We start from the raw sequence: 25,521 nt of genomic DNA on the forward strand, positions 1-25,521 counted from the left end.
CATTCCTGGGTATGAGTTCAAAAACCGCTGTACCACGAGATTCAGGACATGCGCCAGGCATAGCACATGGGTCAACTTTCCCTGATGAAGGGCGGTCAGGAGGTTTAACCCATTATCGGTAACCACCATCCCTGGCTGCAGCTGGCGTGGTGTCAACCACCTCTGGGCCTGTGCCTGCAGAGCCCCAAGAATCTCAGGGGCAGTATGCTGCCTGTCCCCTAGACACACAAGCTGCGGCACTGCGTGACACCTTTTGGCCTGAGACATAGAATAGCCCTTTGAACGCTTACGTAGTACCTCATCATATTCAAAGGACCATTCTGCAGAGGAGGGCATGGAGGAGGATGAGTAGGAGGAGGAGCAGAAGGGGGTAGAAGTGATCGATCTACCTGGATCAGCGACACCACCAGCTGTTTGCAGACGTGGGGGCAACCTGGCTGCAGCACCGAGCTCTGGCTACAATCCCTTCCGCTGGAAAGCAGTGTCACCCAATGAGCAGTGACAGAAATGTACCGTCCCTGCCCATGTTTGCTTGACCAAGTGTCAGCCGTCAGGTGTATCTTACAGCTGACTGACGTGGCCAGGGACGACACTACATTGCCTTCCACATGTTGGTATAGGGATGGCAGGGCCTTACGAGCAAAGTAATGCCGACTTGGCACCTGCCACTGTGGAACTGCACATTTTGCAAAGTCACGGAAGGGAGCAGACTCTACCAGGTTAAATGGTAACAGTTGCAGAGCCAGTAGTTTTGCCAAACTACTGTTTAGATGCTGGGTATGTGGGTGGCGGGGAGTATACATTTTTTTTCGTTCCAGCATGTGTGGAATCGAAATTTGGCATCTATATGTTACAGCTGGTGGTGTGCTGGAGGTAGATGCGACACTGCCTGCTATATCATCATCCCTGTCAATGGAGGCTGCCAACAGGTGACGAGTGACTATAGCAGGGCCAGGAACAGACTGATGTGCAGGTGGAGCACGAGAAGCAGCGCGAGGAGGACTAGGAGGCCGACTGACCGATCTTTGGCCCTTTTGTGGGTTCTTCAAATGCTCCTGCCAACAGGCCAAGTGGTGGGTTGTCAAATGCCTGTTTAGGCAGCTTGTACCCAGGTGGTTGACATTTTTGCCACGTTTTATACCCTTCTGACAAATCTTGCAGATCGCAACTGTTCGTTCTGCATGGGATGTCTCAAAAAAGGCCCATCAAGAAGAGGTGTGTATAGTGGCCCGGGAGACAACAGGTGCGGCCTTAGATGGAGCAAGCCGTCTGCTCTCCCCTCTTGCTTGCTCTGCCTCCTCCTCAACCTCAGACCCAACATCAGACTCTATAAAGGACTGAGCATCAGGCGTGGCCCGGGAGACAACAGGTGCGGCCTTAGATGGAGCGGGCTGTCTGCTCTCCCCTCTTGCTTGCTCTGCCTCCTCCTCAACCTCAGACCCAACATCAGACTCCATAAAGGACTGAGCATCAGGCTGGAGTAGATGGCTGACACTGTGGTCAAACAGCTCAGCTGACTCCTCTGCCATGTCTGAAGTTGGGTCTAAGGGAGGACATGAGGTGGACATGGACTCATCTCTATTTGTTCTGCCAACTGCAGAAGACTGACCACTTTTCTCTGCCTGGGTCACTGTAGTTGCAGATGATGCCGATGATGAGGGTTTGGTAATATAGTCCACCACCTCCTGTACGTACTGTGGACGTATAGCTTGGCCACTGCCAGAGAACAATGCAAATGGTGGCCTGGCTGAGGACTGACCACCACGTCCACCCCTGCCTCTAGACACCCTAGAAGCTGTGCCCCTTTCCGCAGCAGGGCCACGTATGCCTTTTCTTGGTCTACCTGGCATATTTGTCACTGAGGCATTGGCAACTCTGTGCGGTGAAAAACGCACACTGCTATGCGACCCACAGTTGTCGCTGAATACAGCACAGCAGATGCGTGTCATGCACACTTGCAAAGCCTTTTGCACAGTGAACATAACGCTTTCAAGAACAGGAGTTAAGTTGTCACTGAGGCAATGTATTTTGCTGACTAGCAAGCACGTATACCTGCTGTAGATATATCAGCACTGTGGAACGTGCTCACTACACAGAACCCTCACACTTTCACTTTCACTTTCCCTACAGAAACTAGATTATTACATCTAACTACTGTGGTACAAAGTTTCCTAACTACACTAGATATCCCTTTCCTCACACTAAAAGAACAGCTCCATACAGCAGAAGACTGACACTGTCCCTTTAATTTTTATTTTTTTTTCTAACTCAAAAAACCAGCACAATCGCTGTATTTCTAACTACACTGACTGGCTGTAAGCTGAATGCAATTCTGCTATATGGAGCTTTAGAAGCACTCGCCTATGCAGAAAACATAGTGTAGCAAAGCAGGAGTAAGAGAAATGCTTCCACTCTCTTCAACAGACTCTGTATCACTGTGCTAGGGGTTAGGCGGGGCTATCTTATATACTGTGGGGTGTATTCACTTCTGATTGGAACCTGGTCTCCGTAGTCACTCCAATCACGTTCCCAGAAGACTCCTGCCCCCTCATTGGCTTTTGCTGATGTTTCTGGGCCAATCACGGGCTTTTACAGCCCAGTTCCTGTACCAGTGCATTTTGGGCGGTTCTGGTGGCCGAATTCCGAACTTTTACCGCAAAAAGTTCGGAATTCGGCCGAATTTCGAACACCCAATGTTCGGGTCGAACCGATTGGCCCGGTTAGAACCTGCATGGGAGACTGCCTGGGAATACCAGGTGCTGTAGGTTTTGGCTTTTCCTTTATTTGTTGGCTTTCTTTTTGTTTCTCCTGAGGTGCCATCTTGCCATGGCAAAGTTCAAAGGGGTCGAGGGTGGCAGTGGTGATCGCCTACGGCCACATCACACCCGATCCTGTCTGATCTCGGAAGCTAAGCAGGGTCGGGCCTGGTTAGTACCTGGATGGGAGATCAGCTGGGAATACCAGGTGCTGTAGGCTTTTGGCTTTTCCTTTATTCTTTGGCTTTCGAGATAACTGCATGTGGTAACCAATAGCCTGAAAAAATGTTTTTGGTCAAAATGACTATTTTCGTCTTTTAGAGTCTTAAAACGCTTGTTTTAGACAAGATAACTGCATTTCGTAACCAATGGCCTGAAAAATCTTTTTGGTCAAAATGACTCTATTTTGGTTTTCAAGTGTCTAAAAAGCCTTTTTTAGTCAATATAACTGCATTTGATAACCAAAGGTCTGAAAAAAATTTAGTCAAAATGACTATTTTTGTCTTTATAGTCTTAAAACGCTTGTTTTAGACAAGATAATTGCATTTGGTCTCCAATGGCCTGAAAAATATTTTTTTGATCAAAATGACTCTGTTTTGGTCTCCAAGTGTCAAAAAAGCCTTTTTTAGTCAGAATAACTGAACCCACGTTGTACCTGGCACTTGATGTTACACACACTTTTCCTGTTATGATGGGAGCTCTTCTGCTGCACTAATGGTTGCTACCTCTCACATGGTTGTTAATTTTGAGGAGACTACACTGGCATCGGTGGTCCCTCTCCGGTTTCCCCCCCTTGGTCATGACTGGGCATGCCCTATTGACTTGTCCCTTCCCCCACACGTGGCAGACTTGTATTGCCTTTTTGTTCCCCCCTTTTTGCCTTTTTTCTGGTCCTGGACTTTGGTTTGATTTTTTTCTTTTCCTGCATGTACTTTGTCGCTCTACTGCTATTATTTTACCCTATGCTGTGGATGTTCCTATTGACTGTTCTCTATGCTGGGGCTGCACCAGTACTGTGTGGGCTGGGCGACTACTCCTGTTGCTCTCTCTATATAGCTGGGCTGTGCTGATGGGGTGTAGTGGGTTCACCCTTTCTGGGTGCCCTCTTTCGCCTCCCTGGCCGGGTTGCCTGAGGCTCCGTGTATGGCTACATTTTGACTATGGCTGATAATATTTGTGTGATGTCCTGGAATGTGCGGGGCCTCGGCAACCCAGTAAAGAGGACGGCGGTGCTCCGCACCATCAAACGCCTGCAGGCAGATGTGGTTTGCCTGCAGGAGACCCATATGTCTCCTTCCACTTCCCCGTGTCTAGCTCCTAGCGTATTTATTCACCAGTTCCACTCTGTTTACTCCACTTATTCGAGAGGGGTGTGTATTTTGATTAACCACTTCCATACCGAGTCATGTAAAATGACGTCGGCAAAGTGGTTGTAAGGATCCGGGCCGCCGTCATATGACGTCGCCCGGATCTCCCCTCCACTGCGCTCCCCCGGGGGCGCGCAGCGCGGCGATCGGGGGTGAGGCTCGTCCCTCGGACATAGCCCATCCCTGATCAAGGTAAACAGCCAATAGAAATTGGCTGTTTACCATGTGATCGGCTGTGTCAATCACAGCCGATCACATGAGCGGCTCCAGCACGAGCCGCTCGTTCTCTCTGCAATGCGCGCCCCTGGGGGCGTGCAGAGCAGCGATGGGGGACGAGGCTCATCCCTCGGACAGAGTCGATCCCCGATCTAGGTAAAGAGCCAATGAAATTGGCTCTTTACCACGTGACCGCTGTGTCCAATCACAGCCGGTCACAAATGTCAACAGAGAACACGGTAACTAGCTGTCACCGTGTTCTCCTCCTCACACACTGATCCTGTGTGAGGAAGAGAGTGTGGTAACAGCTAGTTACCAATTACAGTGCACCCCAAACACACTGATTGCCCCCCCCCAATAAAGAGCACCTGTCACTAGCCCATCAAAGTACCTGAGTACCTGTCACCAGCCCATCAGGTACTCAGATGACAGGTACTCGGGTACTCTGATGGGCTGGTGACAGGTACTCGGGTACTCTGATGACAGGTACTCGGGTACTCTGATGACAGGTACTCGGGTACTCTGATGACGGGTACTCGGGTACTCTGATGATGGGTACTCGGGTACTCTGATGACAGGTACTCGGGTACTCTGATGATGGGTACTCAGGTACTCTGATGACGGGTACTCAGGTACTCTGATGACGGGTACTCGGGTACTCTGATGACGGGTACTCGGGTACTCTGATGACGGGTACTCGGGTACTCTGATGACAGGTACTCGGGTACTCTGATGACAGGTACTGGGGTACTCTGATGACAGGTACTCGGGTACTTTGAGTACCTGTCAACGGAGTACCCGTCATCAGAGTACCCGAGTACCTTCCACCTGCTCATCAGAGTACCTGACGCCTGAAGTACCCGAGTACTTGCCGCCTGCTCATCAGTACCCATCACTACTCATCAGTACTCATCAGTACCTATCACGTATCAGTACTGATCATCAGTACCCATCAGTACAGTAACACCTATCAGTACTACTCATCAGTACCTATCACCTGCCTGTCACCTGCCCATCAGAGTACCCGAGTACCTGCCACCTGCTCATCAGTACCAGAGTACCTGTCACCTGCCCAACAAAGTACCCGAGTACCTGTCACCCTTCATACAGCCACCATGTCCAAGTCCAAAAAGGTTTATATACTTCCTCCATTTAAACCTAAATACCGGTGTTATGGCAGCAGATAGCTGCCATAACCCTGGTATTTTTTTAAACGGTGGACGGTTGGCTTTCCGATAAGGGTGGTCCCAGCGGCGGATTCACCGTGGGATCACCCTTCCGGGATGGCGGAAGAGGCGCCCCCCTTCCCGCCGTGTTCCGGTCCTTTTCCCCGCCGGCAGCGGGGAAAACGATCCGGTCCCAGATCCTCACAGACAGGATGTCGAGTGAGGGCAAGCTTGCCCTCACTTGACTCTATGGTCTTGGAGGACCGGAGCTACGGAAAATGTTGTTGCCTAGCAACCGGTTTAAAGGTCCTTTTTTTTTTTTCATTTTATATAGTAATTTTTTTTTTCTATCTTTTAGTGTACTTGTGAGATCTGAGGACTTTTTGACCCCAGATCTCACAAAAAAGAGGTCCTGTCGTGCCTATTTCTATTACGAGGAATGTTTACATTCCTTTTAATAGAAATAAAAATGATCAATTTTTTTTTTTTTACACGGTGTAAAAATAAAAAATAATAAATAAAATAAATAGTAAAAAAAAAAATTAAAGCGCCCTGTCCCCGTGAGCTCGCGCGCAGAAGCGAACGCATACAGAAACCCCGCCCACATATGTAAATGGTGTTCAAACCACACATGTGAGGTATCGCCGCGATCGTTAGAGCAAGGGGAATAATTTGAGCCCTAGACCTCCTCTGTAACTCAAAGATGGTAACCTGTAGAAATTTTTAAATTGTCGCCTATGGGGATTTTTAAGTACCAAAGTTTGTCGCCATTCCGTGAGCGTGTGCAATTTTGCAACATGACATGTTGGGTATCTATTTACTCGGCGTAACATTATCTTTCACATTATGGAAAAAATTGGGCTAACTTTACTGGTTTCTTATTTTTTAATTAAAAAAAGTGAATTTTTTCCAAAAAAATTGCGTTTGGAAGACCGCTGCGCAAATACGGTGTCATAAAAATATTGCAATAATCTCCATTTTATTCTCTAGGGTCTCTGCTAAAAAAAAATATATAATGTTTGGGGGTTTTAAGCAGTTTACTAGCAAAACAACTGATTGTAGCTTGTAAACACCAAATGTGATGCTCCTTGGATGATGATGCTCCTTGGATGTTAGGCCCTTCTATATGGCTAGGCTGTGAAAAAGTCTCACACATGTGGTATTGCCATACTCAGGAGGAGTGGCAGAATGTATTTTGGGGTGTAATTTTTGCTATTTACATGCTATGTGTTAGAAATATCCTATAAATTGACAACTTTGTGTAAAAAAAAAAAAGGTTTTCATTTGTTTCCCACATTTTCCAAAAACTTGTGGAAAAAAATGACACGTTCAAACGACCCATAATGCCTCATAGAATATACGTTGGAGTGTTTACTTTCCAAAATGGGGTCATTTTGTGGACTTTTCCATTGTATTGGTGCTCTAGGGCCTTGAAAAGTGTGATAGGTAGTAAGAAAGTTTTATGTGTATTTATGCTCCTAAAAAGCATGAAGGTGCTTTTTGGACGTGGAGTCTCTTTTTGTGGCCAGGCTGTGTAAAAGTCTCACACATGTGGTATCACCATACTCGGAAGGAGTAGCAGAATGTATTTTTGGGTGTAATTTTTGCTGTGTACATTCTATGTGTTAGAAATAGCTTATAAATTGACAACTTTGTGGGAAAAAAAGAAAAAAAAATTTTCTTCAATTTCCCAAGAATTGTGGGAAAAAATTACAACTTCAAAAAACCCACCATGCCTCTTACTAAATACCTTGGACTGTCTACTTTACAAAAAGGGGTAATTTGGGCGGTATTTGTACTGTCCTGACATTTCAGGGCCTCAAGAAAGGAGATAGGCAGTCAGTACATCTGGTGTGATAAATTTTCAGTAATTGGTACCATAGCTTCTAGACTCAATAACTTTCACACAGACTAAATAATATACACTAATTTGGGTTAATTTTACCAGAGACATGTAGCAGTATACATTTTGGCCCAAATGTATGAAGAAAAAATATTTTTTTGCAAAATTTTATAATTGAAACTAAAAAAAAGTGTTTTTTTTTCAAAATTTTTGCTCTTTTTTTGCATATATAACGAAAAAAAAAACCCAGTTGTGATCAAATACCACCAAAAGAAAGCTCTATTTGTGTGAAAAAAATGATAAAAATTTTGTTTGGTTACAGTGAAAATTGGTCTGGGCAGGAAGGGTGTCTAACTGCTCTGTATGGAAGTGGTTAAGAAGGGGGTACGGTTTCTATGCTCAAAGACTGTGATTGACCCTGAGGGCCGGTTTGTTTTATCCTGCCAACTAGCAAGCCTTAGGTGTGTACTTGTGCCCCCCCCGTATTCTGCAGGGGTACTTAAACTTATCGTGCCACATATTGCTCAACTTCCTGATGTGCCCCTGCTGATGTTGGGGGACTTTACTGCTGTACTTGACTCTGCCTGGGATAGGTTTTCCTCTCACTCCGGTGGACCTATGCTGGCCGGGGGGGCTACGCCCCTTGCTCGGTTGGTGGGTGAACTCGGACTGACAGATGTCTGGAGGATGGGCCACCCTGAGGTACGAAAGTTTTCGTGCTTCTCGGCGTCACACTCGGGATTGTCTAGGATAGATCTGGGGCTGGGTAATGGTTCGCTACTGCCTCTGGTGGTCGTGGCGGATTATGCATCCCGGTTGGTGTCTGATCATTCCCCCTTTTGGGTCCGTCTGTCCCTCCTGGATAATAGGGGGAAATCCCTTTGGAAACTCAATGCATTCTGGCTGACGCTCTTTCCTAGTCCTGATCCCCTGCCACCCAAACTAACGTCCTTTTTTGCTGACAATTTGGAATCCGCAGAGGTGGGGGTGGTGTGGGATGCGGCTAAGGCATTCATGAGAGGTCAGTTTATACGTACGGTTAATGCCATTAAAACGGACACCAGGCAATGGGAGAATACTGTGTTGGACGCAGTGACTAGAGCGGAGGAAACTTATGTTAGGGACCCGTCAGATGATACTCAGAGGTCGTGGCTGGCTGCCCAATCTATGGCCAAGTCGGTCACGATTCAAAAGGCTGAAAACAAGTGCTTCTTCTTGCAGCAGAGGTATTTTGAGAAGGAAGAAAACACGGGTCATATGTTGGCCATGCTGGTTCGCTCGCAGCAGCCTGTGGCATTTATACCCCAGATTAAGGATCCTCAGGGGGTGCTCTGGCACGCCACGGCTGACATACGGAGAGTACTTGGGAAGTTTTATGCTGATCTTTACTCCTCTAAGATCTCGGCTGACTTACGAGAAATTGCCGATTTTTTTTGGCTTCCTGCGATTTGCCTTCTCTGTCTGCCTGGGATGTGGCTGTGCTTGGGGCCCCCCTTACGGAGAACGAACTTTATGCGGCCTTGAAATCTACTAAGCCTGGTAAATCTCCGGGGGCTGATGGTATCCCATCGGAGGTTTACAGCCGATACGCTGAACAGTTGGTGCCCGTGCTGCTGCGGGTATATAACGAAGCCTTCCGTATTGGCCGCTGTTAGGAATGCTTCCTGAGCACACTGATGTGCTGTCATGAATCTGCAATCTAAAGGGTTAACCTAGAGCAGACTAATTGCAGTAATTGGCAAACAGGCTGCCTTATTTAAACAGCTCAGAAGCACTGTGTCTTTGCTGACTTGTCTGCAGCTCTTCCTGTGTTCCTGAAGCCTGCTTCCTGTTACCTGTTTGATATCCGTTTTGACCTTTGGCTTGTTCCGGACCTTGTTGACCTGCTGCCCGTCCTGACCCCTGGCTTGTTTGACCATTCTCTCGGATCTCCCTTGTCTGCTTAGCTGCCTTCGGATCATGACCGGCTTCTCCCTTGGTGGGGCGACCCTGAGGACTGCGACCTGGTATCCACACGCAGCAAAATCCATCCTCCCCACTAGAGGCTCTGGCGAAAACCGATGGATACTTAGATTCCGCACATCAGGTTAGCCTGTGTCACTTACCTTGGGGGTTCCCGTCTAAGCTCCGCCCTCTGGCACACGTGGGGCCTTCCTCTGCCATCAGGCTACCACTTGTATCCCTAACAGTACAAGTCAGCCATGACGGAGCCTGCAAGAGAAGCCTCACCGTTGGAAGAGATCTGCCAACACCTCGCAGCCCTGTCTCAAACCGTAAAGTCACTTCAAGACGGCTACACACAGCTAGAGGAACGGCTGCGCTCTACGACACTTCAGGGGGATCATCCTGTATTATCTGCTTCCTCTCCTGCTGCAGCACTCTCTGCACCTGCTTCTGGCCCTACCGTAGTGATGCTGCCACCAGAACCTCGAGTTCCTGCTCCCGAAAAATATTCCGGGGATCGCGGTAAATTCCGCGCCTTTCGCAACGCCTGCCAGCTGTATTTCTCCCTGCAACCTCGAACCTTTTCTTTGGAGACCACCAAGGTGGGGTTTGCTTATCTCCCTGCTCCTAGGCGAACCCCAGTTCGCCTAGGAGCAGGGAGATATCGGCTCCTTGAAGAGGGCAGCCCCCATTAAACTCCTTACGATCATTTTTTGAGGCCATGGCACAGCTCTATGTTGACCCGCAGCGATCCTCCACCGCAGAAGCTGCGCTTCATGTTCTTCAGCAGGGTCGCAGGCCCGTAGAACACTACGTCACTGACTTCCGCTGCCTCAGTTCCGATACGTCCTGAAACGAAGCAGCACTCCGGTATCAGTTCCGTCTCGGCTTTCAGAAGGACGAGCTGGCGCGGGTAGGTGTCCCCAACGCCTTGGAAGATTTGATTTCCCAGGCCATTCAAATCGTCCGGTGGCTACGGGAGCGCAGAGCAGAACGATCTCCGCAGCAGTTCAGACCAGCCTGGACGCTACCACGAGTTGCTCATCCTGCATACTTTTCTTCTGCGGGGTCAGCTCTTACCAACCCCGCTCCCGCTGGAGTCGCCTCAGATACGACTGAACCTTGGGATCATACGGCCTGGTTTGTCCCCGGAGGAGAGACGCCGTCACCAGTTGGGTAACCTGTGCCTGTATTGTGGTGAAGCTGGCCACTATGTGCGCTCCTGCCCAGCAAAATACCATAAGTTCATGCCGGCCTCACCATCTGTTGCCAGTTCCTCCCACCTAGCCTTTCCTGTGTCATTACAGCTTCCGGAAGGACTCGTCCCAGTTACCGCAATCATTGACTTTGGAGCCTGCCGTTGTTTCATTGATCGCTCGTTCGCCCTGCATGTTGCGTACCTCTCCGGCTCAAGACTCAGGACCTCACCATCTTCCTGGCTGATGGCTCCCACATCAAATCCGGGCCCGTGACCCAAGAAACTTTTCCCCTTCCTATGGTCTCCTCCTCCGGCCATAAGGAACTGATTAGCCTGGATGTTATCACATCCTCCTTATTTCCCATTATCCTGGGATTACCGTGGTTGCAAGCACATAACCCGCAAGTCAATTGGATCACAGGCACCATCCAGTTCCCATCTCTTTACTGCAAGAATTCCTGTCTACCCGCTCCTCCTGAATTCCCCAAGACTCTGTTCTGTCTTGAATCCGAACCTGATGTATGTTCTGTGGTGCCCAAAGCATACCATGATTTCCTGGACGTATTCAGCAAACGGGGAGCAGAGACCTTGCCCCCCCACCGTCCATATGACTGCCCCATCGACTTGCTCCCAGGAGCCGAAATCCCGTTCGGCCGGATTTACCCACTTTCTGAACGTGAGCTGGACGTCTTAAAGGACTATGTAGACGAAAGTCTGAAGAAGGGGTTCATCCATCCCTCTACCTCTCCAGCAAGGGCAGGTATCTTCTTCGTAGAGAAGAAGGATCACACCCTCCGACCCTGCATCGGTTATAGGGATTTAAATAAAGTTACTATTAAAAAACGTTATCCCCTTCCTCTAGTCCCCGAACTCTTTCAGAGACTCAGATCTGCCATCCTGTTTACTAAGCTGGATCTTCGTGGGGCGTACAACTTGGTGCGCATCCGAGAGGGCGACGAATGGAAGACTGCTTCCCGCACTAGATTCGGACATTTCGAATACCTGGTAATGCCATTTGGCCTTTGTAATGCTCCTGCCACATTCCAACACTTTGTGAACGACATCTTCAGGGATTGGTTGGATATCTTCATCATCGTATTCTTGGATGACATCCTAATCTTCTCAACATCCCTAGAGCAGCAACGCGAGCACGTTCGAAATGTCCTCGGTCGCCTTCGCCAGCATGGTCTCTACGCCAAGGCCGAGAAGTGCGTTTTTGAGCAGAACAGTATCCCGTTTCTGGGGTTAATAATTTCCACAGAAGGAATAGAGATGGATCCTCAGAAGGTCTCTGCCATTCTGGACTGGCCACCTCCATCAGACAAAAAGGGAGTACAGCGCTTCGTTGGCTTCGCCAATTTTTATAGGAGGTTCATTAAGGGGTTCTCTAACATCATAGCCCCTTACTAAGAAGAACGTCCACTTCCAGTGGACCCCAGAAGCTCAGTCCGCCTTCTCGGTTCTTAAAAAACATTTTACCTCTGCCCCTATCCTAAGTCACCCGGATCCTGCCTTACCCTATCTCCTGGAGGTAGACGCATCGGACGTTGCGGTCGGGGCAGTCATCTCCCAAAGACAGGGAACTAGAGACTTAACTCACCCAATAGCCTTCTTTTCCTGGAAACTCTCTCCCGCGGAGAAAAACTATGATGTCGGGGACCGGGAACTCCTGGCAATCAAAGCCGCTCTCGAAGAGTGGAGATATCTACTAGAAGGAGCATCACACCCGATTCTTATATTTACCGATCATAAGAACCTTGAGTACTTAAGATCTGCAAAGCGACTTAGACCCCGCCAGGCCCGATGGGCACTCTTCTTCTCCAGATTCTCATTCCATATCACCTATCGGCCCGGGTCGAAAAATGTCAAACCGGATGCCCTGTCCCGGATGTTTGATAATACTAAAGAAGAGTTGGTACCTGACACTATCCTGTCAGAGAAAAACTTCCTGCTCACTAGCCTGAAATCCCATCTTGAGCAAGCCTCTGCCAAAATTTCCGGTCCACCTGGGATACCCCTGTCACGCAAGGATGGTTTGTTGTGGGCTAAGGACAAAATATTTGTCCCGGAGGGAGTCAGAGTTTCGGTTCTAGCTGCCTGCCATGACCACCCTCTGGCTGGCCATTTTGGTGTTCATAGGACCCTTGACCTCATGCAACGCACCTTCTGGTGGCCTGAGATGGGAAAAGACTGCAGAAGTTATGTGTCTTCCTGTGTTTCTTGCTGAAGGAGTAAAACCACCAGAAGTAAGGCGTGGGGTCTCCTCAGACCACTCCCAATCCCTGACCGGCCCTGGCAAACTATCGCCATGGACTTTATCGTGGAACTTCCACCTTTGGCCGGGTGCTCCGCCATTTTTGTGGTTGTAGACCGGCTTACTAAGATGGCCCACTTTCTACCCCTCAAAGGTACCCCCTCTGCAAAAGAAACTGCAGAAGTCTTCATTAGGGAGATTGTGTGACTCCACTGGGTACCCACGAACATTATCTCGGACAGAGGGGTACAGTTCATGTCCCGCTTTTGGAGGGCCTTGTGTAAGCTACTAAAAATTGAATTATCTATGTCCTCAGCTTACCACCCGCAGACAAACGGGCAAACAAAGAGGACAAACCAGACCCTGGAACAATATCTCCGGTGCTTTACCATCTTCGTCCAGGACGACTGGGTAGCATTACTACCATTTGCGGAATTTGCCTTTAATAATTCACGACATTCCATTACCGGGCAATCTCCCTTCTTTGCCAATTATGGTTTTCATCCTTCCTTTCTGCCCGACGTCCCATCTGATTCCGGAGTGCCCGCAGTTCAGGTCACCATTGACTTCTTCACGAGTAACAACAAACTTCTGCAGGACACCTTGGCCAAGGCTCAGATAGCGTCCAAAAGAATCTTTGATGGGAAAAAAAGGGGAGAACTGATTCTCCAACCAGGTGACCAGGTCTTTTTATCCACAGCTAACCTGCGCTTGGCCTGCCCATCCAAGAAGTTGGCTTCCAGGTTTATCGGCCCATTCCCCGTTAAAATAAGACTCAATGCCATGTCCTATGAGTTTTCCTTACCTGATACCCTACGGATCCATCCTGTGTTCCATGTCACTCTTTTTTAAAACCCGTGGTTCCCGACGCCTTCCCCGGCAGAAGCCCTGGACCTCCGGAACCAGTGATGGTGGATGGCGACATGGAGTACGAAGTTGAGGCTGTACTTGATTGCCGGAAAAGAGGTAACCAGCTTCAGTTCCTTATTAAATGGAAGGGTTATGTGCTGGAAGAGAATTCCTGGGAACCTGAGAGTAACATTTATGCCGCAGACCTGATCCAGGCGTTTTTTCTTGCCCATCCTAAGAAAAGCAGTTTGTTGGACACCCAGAGGTTGCCCTTAAGGGGGGGGGGGGGCAATGTTAGGAATGCTTCCTGAGCACACTGATGTGCTGTCATGAATCTGCAATCTAAAACCTAGAGCAGACTAATTGCAGTAATTGGCAAAGAGGCTGCCTTATTTAAACAGCTCAGAAGCACTGTGTCTTTGCTGACTTGTCTGCAGCTCTTCCTGTGTTCCTGAAGCCTGCTTCCTGTTACCTGTTTGATATCCGTTTTGACCTTTGGCTTTTTCCTGACCTTGTTGACCTGCTGCCCGTCCTGACCCCCGGCTTGTTTGACCATTCTCTCGGATCTCCCTTGTCTGCTTATCTGCCTTCGGATCTTGATCGGCTTCTTCCTTGGTGGGGTGACCCTGAGGACTGCAACCTGGTATCCACACGCAGCAAAATCCATCCTCACCACTAGAGGCACTGGTGAAAACCGGTGGATACTTAGATTCCACACCTCAGGTTAGCCTGTGTCACTTACCTTGGGGGTTCCTGTCTAAGCACCGCCCTCTGGCACACGTGGAGCCTTCCTCTGCCATCAGGCTACCACTTGTATCCCTAACAGCCGCCTTCCTGCCTCTATGTCCGAAGCTATAGTTGTTTTCCTGCTGAAGCCCAGCAAGGATCCGCTTTTGTCGGATTCCTAAAGGCCCATATCTCTACTCACAACGGATGTTAAAATTCTAGCTAAGATACTGGCCACTAGGCTGTCCTCTGTTGTCCAGGGGGTTGTCCATAGGGATCAATCGGGGTTTATCCTGACCAGATCGACAGCACTTAATCTCCGCCGACTATTTCTGAACCTTCAGATCCCAGTAGACAACCCTGGGAACCGGGCAGTCTTTTCGCTAGATGCCGCTAAGGCATTCGATAGTGTTGAATGGGTGTACCTATGGGAAGTTCTCAAGCGCTTTGGTGTGGGAGAGAACTTTCTGAACTGGGTGTGGGTACTGTACGCTGCCCCCACGGGCAGACTGAGGGTGAACGGGGAGCTTTCTGGACCCTTCTGTTTGCACAGGGGGACTAGACAGGGCTGCCCGCTATCTCCATTGCTGTTTGCCATGGCACTGGAGACCTTAGCGGCGCGGATTCGGTCCTCCCCTGACATAGTGGGGTTCAGAAGGGGCTCCCATGCAGACGTTATCTCACTCTATGCGGATGACACACTGCTCTACCTAGGTGATACAGGAGAATCCTTGCGGGCGGTAATGTCCCTTATTGACTATTTTGGGTCCCTGTCGGGATTTTCCATAAATTGGGATAAATCAGTTTTAATGCCCCTTGATCCCATAACTCAGCCTCTTCCGGACTGTGCATCCACAGTGCGAGTGGTTGACTCCTTCAAATATTTGGGGATCCAGGTGTCTCCTGATCCTACCCAGTATATCACACTGAACCTCGTACCTCTGCTGCAAAGTTCCCTTGTCGGTGGCTGGGCGAGTCAATCTAATTAAGATGGTGTGGGCTCCTCAACTTCTTTATGTCTTGCACAACTCCCCAATCTGGATACCCAGGAAATGGTTCTATAGGATTGACTCCCAGTTCCATGAACTGATCTGGTGCAAAAAAGTGGCTAGGATTAAATTGGCTACCCTTCAGATGGGCCCAACCCCAGAGTATATTTTCTAGCCTTCCAGGTTCAGCATATGGGGGGCTGGGGTCTTTTGGATCCATTCGATCCTATTGGGTCCTTATTGGTCCCTACTGACTCGCCTCACCCTGTCCTTGTACACCTTGAAGCGGGGTTCTCCAATATGGGGACTTGGTTACCCACACTCTTTTTGATTCGCCTTGATTCGCATGGTGTGGCGCTGTGTCAAGGGGATGTTGCAGATCACAGGTTACCTTCCTCAGACTCCGATTTGGCATAATCGCAACTTTTCGGAACTGTTTCGTCTAGAGGGCGCGGAGATGTGGGAGGCCCATGGTGTATATTTTATAGCACAATTGTTCAGAGCTGGGGTACTGAAATATATTCAAGACTTACAGAGGGAGTTTGATGTTCCTAGGCACTGTTTCTTTCGCTACCTACAATTGAGACACGCGATGATGGCCCAGGCAGGCTTGGCTTCTTTGACACCCGACACTCACTGCCTGTTGGGTGAGGTGTTTCGGGTCTCGGACAAGAATATGATGTCACAGGTTTATGTCCTTCTGTTGGGATCCGTGCAGGACCCCTCTTCCCACCCTGCTCGTGCGGGGTGGGAGGGGGGATCTTGGACCCATAGATGAGGAGACGTGGGATCTTTGCCTCTCATCGATCCCTTTGGTGTCGGTTTCGGCCTCCCATAAGATATCTCACTTTATTCTGTTTCACAGAGCATACAGAACACCAATGCAGCTGTACCGTTAGGGACGCAGATCTACACCCTTGTGCCCCAAATTTGAGAGAGACCAGGGTACACTTATACACATAATGTGGAGATGTCCCAAGCTGTTTCGCTACTGGGGGAAGGTAATTGACATGATCTCTAAAGTGTATAATTTTCAGCTACTAAGGGATCCTGACCCCAAATGCTCACGTTGCCGTGTTGCGATTGTTGTATATTGCTCGCAAATTAATTGCTAGATTTTGGATCGCCTCCAGGGTGCAGAGCAGGGGCCAGTGGATAACACAGGTCAATGCCTCTTTAATCAGGGAAAAGCTGACATACCAGCATCGAAATGCTCACAAGAAATTTGCCTCGTTATGGCAACCTTGGTTGGATGACCCGGCCTTGGCTCCCCCCAGTTGGTTATGGATCGGCTGCTCATTGGATAGGGTAGCATTTCTTGAGAAGAGTGCAGAGTCCTCCCATCCTTTCCCTTCCTTTCCCCCCTCCCCCCTCCCTTTAAGTTTTCTGCCACTGTTTTAATTTTTTCCCTTCCCTTCTCCTTTGCACTTAGTACTTCAGGTGGTTTTCATGGTCCTATTACTATTGGGAGGGAATAACTGTATGTTTTTATTTATCCTTCTCGTATGCACATGGGAACATGCTCAGGTTTGTTTACTTGGCTGTAATTTTCACCTGAATTCGATGGTTTATGGATGACGTTTTCCTGTTCTGTTGCTGTTATATCCTTTACATATTTGTATTTTTCCGAACACTGGTTCTGTAACTGATTATGTCTACCGTTCATGTTATTTATTCAGTGTACTGTTTATACTCAATAAATATTAAAACATTTTTTAAACCTTTGGTGATCAAATGAAAAAAAAAATGCTTTTTAGACACTTGGAGACCAAAATAGAGTCATTTTGACCCAAACAAATGTTTCAGGCAGTTGGTTACCAAATGCAATTATCTTGTCCAAAACCGGCTTTTTAAGACTCTAATCGACGAAAATACAGTCATTTTGACTACATTTTTATTTCAGACCTTTGGTGACCAAATGCAGTTATTTTGACTAAAAGGGACTTTTTAGACACTTGGAGACCAAAATAGAGTCATTTTGACCCAAAAAATGTTTTCAGATCACTGGTTACGAAATGTAATTATCTTGTCTAAAACCAGCTTTTTAAGACTCTAAAAGACAAAAATACAGTCATTTTGGCTAAAAAAAGTTTTTCAGACCTTTGGTGACCAAATGCAGTTATTTTGACTAAAAAAGGCTTTTTAGACACTTGGAGACCAAAATAGAGTCATTTTGACTCAAACAAATGTTTCAGGCGATTGGTTACCAAATGCAATTATCTTGTCCAAAACCGGCTTTTTAAGACTCTAATAGACGAAAATACTCTCATTTTGACTAAATTTTTTTTTCAGACCGTTTGTGACCAAATGCAGTTATTTTGACTAAAACAGGCTTTGGAGACCTAAATAGAGTCATTTTGACCAAAAACATGTTTTCAGGCCATTGGTTACCAAATGCAGTTATCTTGTCTAAAAGCGGCGTTTTGAGACTCTAAAAGACAAAAATATAGTCATTTTGGCTAAAAAAAAAGTTTTCAGACCTTTGGTGACCAAATGCAGTTATTTTGACTAAAAAAGGCTTTTTAGACACTTGGAGACCAAAATAGAGTCATTTTGACCAAAAACATGTTTTCAGGCCTTTTGTTACGAAATGCAATTATCTTGTTTAAAAGCGGCGTTTTAAGACTCTTAAGACAAAAATACAGTAATTTTAGCTAAAAAAAGTATTTCAGACCTTTGGTGACCAAATGCAGTTATTTTGACTAAAAAGGGCTTTTTAGACACTTGGAGACCAAAATAGTGTCATTTAGACGAATCTAATAGACGAAAATACTATCATTTTGACTAATTTTTTTTCAGACCATTTGTGACCAAATGCAGTTATTTTGACTAAAACAGGCTTTGGAGACCTAAATAGATTCTTTTTGACCAAAAACATGTTTTCAGGCCATTGGTTACCAAATGCAGTTATCTTGTCTAAAAGCGGCGTTTTGAGACTCTAAAAGACAAAAATACAGTAATTTTAGCTAAAAAAGTATTTCAGACCTTTGGTGAAAAAATGCATTTATTTTTACTAAAATAGGCTTTTTAGACACTTGGAGACCAAAATAGAGTCATTTTGACCCAAACAAATGTTAAAGGCGTTTGGTTAGAAAATGCAATTATCTTGTCCAAAACCGGCTTCTTAAGACTCTAATAGACGAAAATACAATCATTTTGACTAAATTTTTTTTCAGACCTTTGGTGACCAAATGCAGTTATTTTGACTAAAAATGGCTTTTTAGACACATGGAGACCAAAAATGAGTCATTTTGACCAAAAAATGTTTTCAGAGCACTGGTAACGAAATGCAATTATCTTGTCTAAAACCGGCTTTTTAAGACTCTTAAACACAAAAAAACAGTCATTTTGGCTAAAAAAGTTTTTCAGACCTTTGGTGACCAAACGTAGTTATTTTGAGTAAAAAGGGCTTTTTAGACACATGGACACCTAAATAGAGTCATTTTGACCAAAAACATTTTTTCAGGCCATAAGTTACCAAATGTAGTTTATCTTGTCTAAAAGCGGTATTTTAAGACTCTAAAAGACAAAAATACAGTCATTTTGGCTAAAAAAGGTTTTCAGAGCATTGGTGACCAAATGCATTTATTATGACTAAAATAGGCTTTTTAGACACTTGGGAGACCAAAATAAAATCATTTTGACCAAAAACATTTTTTAGGCCCATTGGTTACCAAATGTAGTTTATCTTGTCTAAAAGCGGTGTTTTTCTGTAACTGATTATGTCTACCGTTCATGTTATTTATTCAGTGTACTGTTTATACTCAATAAATATTAAAAAAATGTTTTAGACCTTTGGTGATCAAATGCAAAAAAATAAATGCTTTTTAGACACTTGGAGACCAAATTAGAGTCATTTTGACCCAAACAAATGTTTCAGGCGGTTGGTTACCAAATGCAATTATCTTGTCCAAAACCGGCTTTTTAAGACTCTAAAAGACAAAAATACAGTCATTTTGGCTAAAAAAGTTTTTCAGACCTTTGGTGACCAAATGCAGTTATTTTGACGAAAAAGGGCTTTTTAGACACTTGGAGACCAAAAATAGAGTCATTTAGACGAATCTTATAGACGAAAATACTATCATTTTGACTAAATTTTTTTCAGAACGTTTGTGACCAAATGCAGTTATTTTGACTAAAACAGGCTTTGGAGACCTAAATAGATTCTTTTTGACCAAAAACATGTTTTCAGACCTTTGGTGACCAAATGCAGTTATTTTGACTAAAACAGGCTTTGGAGACCTAAATAGAGTCATTTTGACCAAAAACATGTTTTCAGGCCATTGGTTACCAAATGCAGTTATCTTGTCTAAAAGCGGCGTTTTGAGACTCTAAAAGACAAAAATATAGTCATTTTGGCTAAAAAAAGTTTTTCAGACCTTTGGTGACCAAATGCAGTTATTTTGACTGAAAAAGGCTTTTTAGACACTTGGAGAACAAAATAGAGTCATTTTGACCAAAAACATGTTTTCAGGCCTTTTGTTACGAAATGCAATTATCTTGTCTAAAAGCGGCGTTTTAAGACTCTGAAAGACAAAAATACAGTAATTTTAGCTAAAAAAAGTATTTCAGACCTTTGGTGACAAAATGCATTTATCTTGACTAAAGTAGGCTTTTTAGACACTTGGAGACCAAAATAGAGTCATTTTGACCCAAAAAAATGTTTAAGGCGTTTGGTTAGAAAATGCAATTATCTTGTCCAAAACCGGCATTTTAAGACTCTAATAGACGAAAATACAATCATTTTGACTAAATTTTTTTTCAGACCTTTGGTGACCAAATGCAGTTATTTTGACTAAAAAAGGCTTTTTAGACACATGAAGACCAAAATAGAGTCATTTTGACCAAAAAATGTTTTCAGATCACTGGTAACGAAATGCAATTATCTTGTCTAAAATTGGCTTTTTAAGACTCTAAAACACAAAAAAACAGTCATTTTGGCTTAAAAAGTTTTTCAGACCTTTGGTGACCAAACGTAGTTATTTTGACTAAAAAGGGCTTTTTAGACACATGGAGACCTAAATAGAGTCATTTTGACCAAAAACATTTTTTCAGGCCATAAGTTACCAAATGTAGTTTATCTTGTCTAAAAGCGGTATTTTAAGACTCTAAAAGACAAAAATACAGTCATTTTGGCTAAAAAATGTTTTCAGAGCATTGGTGACCAAATGCATTTATTATGACTAAAATAGGATTTTTAGACACTTGATAGACCAAAATAGAATCATTTTGACCAAAAACATTTTTTCAGGCCCATTGGTTACCAAATGTAGTTTATCTTGTCTAAAAGCGGTGTTTTTCTGTAAATGATTATGTCTACCGTTCATGTTATTTATTCAGTGTACTGTTTATACTCAATAAATATTAAAAAAATGTTTTAGACCTTTGGTGATCAAATGCAAAAAAAAAAATTCTTTTTAGACACTTTTAGAGTCATTTTGACCCAAACAAATGTTTCAGGCGGTAAGTTACCAAATGCAATTATCTTGTCCAAAACCGTCTTTTTAAGACTCTAATAGACGAAAATACAGTCATTTTTACTAAATTTTTATTTCAGACCTTTGGTGACCAAAATGCAGTTATTTTGACTAAAAAGGGCTTTTTAGACACATGGAGAACAAAATAGAGTCATTTTGACCTAAAAAATGTTTTCAGATCACTGGTTACGAAATGCAATTATCTTGTCTAAAACCGGCTTTTTAAGACTCTAAAAGACAAAAATACAGTCATTTTGGCTAAAGCAGTTTTTCAGACCTTTGGTGACCAAACGTAGTTATTTTGACTAAAAAGGGCTTTTAAGACACTTGGAGACCTAAATAGAGTCATTTTGACCAAAAACATTTTTTCATTCCATTGGTTACCAAATGCAGTTATCTTGTCTAAAAGCGATGGTTTGAGACTCTAAAAGATAAAAATACAGTCATTTTGGGTAAAAATGTTTTTCACACCTTTGGTGACCAAACGTAGTTATTTTGACTAAAATGGGCTTTTTAGACACTTGGAGACCTAAATAGAGTCATTTTGACCAAAAATATTTTTTCAGGCCATTGGTTACCAAATGTAGTTTATCTTGTCTAAAAGCGGTGTTTTAAGACTCTAAAATACAAAAATATAGTCATTTTGGCTAAAAAAAAAAAGGTTTTCAGGCCATTGGTTACCAAATGCAGTTATCTTGTCTAAAAGTGGCGTTTTGAGACTAAAAGACAAAAATACAGTCATTTTGGCTAAAATAGTTTTTCAGACCTTTGGTCACCAAATGCAGTTATTTTGACTAAAAAAGGCGTTTTAGAAATTTGGAGAACAAAATAGAGTCATTTTAACCAAAAACACGTTTTCAGGCCATTGGTTACCAAATGCAGCTATCTTGTCTAAAAGCGATGGTTTGAGACTTTAAAAGATAAAAATACAGTCATTTTGGGTAAAAATGTTTTTCAGACCTTTGGTGACCAAATGCAGTTATTTTGACTAAGAAAGGATCTTTAGACACTTGGAGACCAAAATAGAGTCATTCTGACAAAAACATTTTTTTCAGGCCATTGGTTACCAAATGCAGTTATCTTTGTCTAAAAGCGATGGTTTGAGACTCTAAAAGACAAAAATACAGTCATTTTGGCTAAAAAAAAGTTTTTCAGACCTTTGGTGACCAAATGCAGTCATTTTGACAAAAAAGGCTTGTAAGACACTTGGAGAGCAAAATAGAGTCATTTTGACCAAAAACATGTTGTCAGGCCTTTTGTTACGAAATGCAATTATCTTGTCTAAAAGCGGCGTTTTAAGACTCTAAAAGACAAAAATGCAGTAATTTTAGCTAAAAAAAAGTATTTCAGACCTTTGGTGAACAAATGCAGTTATATTGAAAAAAGAGGCTCTTTAGACACTTGGAGACCAAAGATAGAGTCATTTTGACCAAAAAAATGTTTTCAGGCTATTTGTTACCAAATGCAGTTATCTTGTCTAAAAGCGGCGTTTTGAGAATCTAAAAGACAAAAATACAGTCATTTTGGATAAAAGTTTTTCAGACCTTTGATGACCAAATGCATTTATTTTGACTAAAAAAGGCTTGTAAGACACTTGGAGACCAAAATAGAGTCATTTTGACCAAAAACATGTTTTCAGGCCTTTTTTTAAGAAATTCAAGTATCTTGTCTAAAATCGGCGTTTTAAGACTCTAAAAGACGAAAATACAGTAATTTTAGCTAAAAAAGTATTTCAAACCTTTGATCAAAAATGTTTTCAGATCACTGGTTACGAAATGTAATTATCTTGTCTAAAACCGGCTTTTTAAGACTCTAATAGACGAAAATATAGTCATTTTGACTAAATTTTTATTTTAGACCTTTGGTGACCAAATGCAGTTATTTTGACTAAAAGGGGCTTTTTAGACACTTGGAGACCAAAATAGAGTCATTTTGACCAAAAAATGTTTTCAGATCACTGGTTACGAAATGTAATTATCTTGTCTAAAACCGGCTTTTTAAGACTCTAAAAGACAAAAATACAGTCATTTTGGCTAAAAAAGTTTTTCAGACCATTGGTGACCAAATGCAGTTATTTTGACTAAAACAGGCTTTGGTGACCTAAATAGAGTCATTTTGACCAAAAACATGTTTTCAGGCCATTGGTTACCAAATGCAGTTATCTTGTCTAAAAGCGGCGTTTTGAGACTCTAAAAGACAAAAATATAGTCATTTTGGCTAAAAAAAAGTTTTTCAGACCTTTGGTGACCAAATGCAGTTATTTGACTAAAAAATACTTTTTAGACACTTGGAGACCAAAATAGAGTCATTTTGACCAAAAACATTTTTTCAGGCCATTGGTTACCAAATGTAGTTTATCTTGTCTAAAAGCGGTGTTTTTCTGTAACAGATTATGTCTACCGTTCATTTTATTTATTCAGTGTACTGTTTATACTCAATAAATATTAAAATTTGTTTTAGACCTTAAGTGATCAAATAAAAAAAAATAAATGCTTTTTAGACACTTGGAGACCAAAATAGAGTCATTTTGACAAAAAAATGTTTTCAGATCACTGGTTACGAAATGCAATTATCTTGTCTAAAACCGGCTTTTTAAGACTCTAAAAGACAAAAATACAGTAATTTTGGCTAAAGCAGTTTTTCAGACCTTTGGTGACCAAACATAGTTATTTTGACTAAAAAGGGCTTTTTAGACACTTGGAGACCTAAATAGAGTCATTTTGACATAAAACATTTTTTCAGGCCATTTGGTCTTTTAGACAAGATAATTGCATTTCGTAACAAAAGGCCTGAAAACATGTTTTTGGTCGAAATGACTCTATTTTGGTCTCCAAGTGTCTAAAAAGCCTTTTTTAGTCAAAATAACTGCATTTGGTCACCAAAGGTCTGAAAAACTTTTTTTTAGCCAAAATGACTGTATTTTTGTCTTTTAGTCTCACAACGCCGCTTTTAGACAATATAACTGCATTTGGTAACCAATGGCCTAACCTTTTTTTTTTAGCCAAAATGACTATATTTTTGTATTTTAGAGTCTTAAAACACCGCTTTTAGACAAGATAAACTACATTTGGTAACCAATGGCCTGAAAAAATATTTTTGGTCAAAATGACTCTGTTTAGGTCTCCAAGTGTCTAAAAAGCCCATTTTAGTCAAAATAACTACGTTTGGTCACCAAAGGTCTGAAAAACATTTTTACCCAAAATGACTGTATTTTTATCTTTTAGAGTCTTAAAAAGCCGGTTTTGGACAAGATAATTGCATTTTCTAACCAAACGCCTGAAACATTTATTTGGGTCAAAATGACTCTATTTTGGTCTCAAGTGTCAAAAAAGCCTATTTTAGTCAAAATAAATGCATTGTGTCACCAAAGGTCTGAAATACTTTTTTTAGCTAAAATTACTGTATTTTTGCCTTTCAGAGTCTTAAAACGCCCTTTTAGACAAGATAATTGCATTTCGTAACAAAAGGCCTGAAAACATGTTTTTGGTCAAAATGACTCTATTTTGGTCTTCAAGTGTCTAAAAAGCCTTTTTAGTCAAAATTACTGCATTTGGTCACCGAAGGTCTGAAAAACTTTTTTTAGCCAAAATGACTGTATTTTTGTCTTTTAGTCTCACAACGCCGCTTTTAGACAATATAACTGCATTTGGTAACCAATGGCCTGAAAACCTTTTTTTTTTAGCCAAAATGACTATATTTTTGTATTTTAGAGTCTTAAAACACCGCTTTTAGACAAGATAAACTACATTTGGTAACCAATGGCCTGAAAAAATATTTTTGGTCAAAATGACTCTGTTTAGGTCTCCAAGTGTCTAAAAAGCCCATTTTAGTCAAAATAACTACGTTTGGTCACCAAAGGTCTGAAAAACATTTTTACCCAAAATGACTGTATTTTTATCTTTTAGAGTCTCAAACCATCGCTTTTAGACAAGATAACTGCATTTGGTAACCAATGGCCTGAAAACATGTTTTTGGTCAAAATGACTCTATTTAGGTCTCCAAGTGTCTTAAAAGCCCTTTTTAGTCAAAATAACAGCATTTTGTCACCAAAGGTCTGAAAAACTGCTTTAGCCAAAATGACTGTATTTTTGTCTTTTAGAGTCTTAAAAAGCCGGTTTTAGACAAGATAATTGCATTTCGTAACCAGTGATCTGAAAACATTTTTTGGGTCAAAATGACTCTATTTTGTTCTCCATGTGTCTAAAAAGCCCTTTTTAGTCAAAATAACTGCATTTTGGTCACCAAAGGTCTGAAATAAAAATTTAGTAAAAATGACTGTATTTTCGTCTATTAGAGTCTTAAAAAGCCGGTTTTGGACAAGATAATTGCATTTGGTAACTTACCGCCTGAAACATTTGTTTGGGTCAAAATGACTCTTATTTGGTCTCCAAGTGTCTAAAAAGAATTTTTTTTTTTGCATTTGATCACCAAAGGTCTAAAACATTTTTTTAATATTTATTGAGTATAAACAGTACACTGAATAAATAACATGAACGGTAGACATAATCAGTTACAGAAAAACACCGCTTTTAGACAAGATAAACTACATTTGGTAACCAATGGGCCTGAAAAAATGTTTTTGGTCAAAATGATTCTATTTTGGTCTCCCAAGTGTCTAAAAATCCTATTTTAGTCATAATAAATGCATTTGGTCACCAATGCTCTGAAAACCTTTTTTAGCCAAAATGACTGTATTTTTGTCTTTTAGAGTCTTAAAATACCGCTTTTAGACAAGA

The sequence above is a fragment of the Pelophylax lessonae genome (assembly GCF_965119305.1).
Source record: "Pelophylax lessonae genome assembly, chromosome: 2".
NCBI lineage: Eukaryota > Metazoa > Chordata > Amphibia > Anura > Ranidae > Pelophylax > Pelophylax lessonae.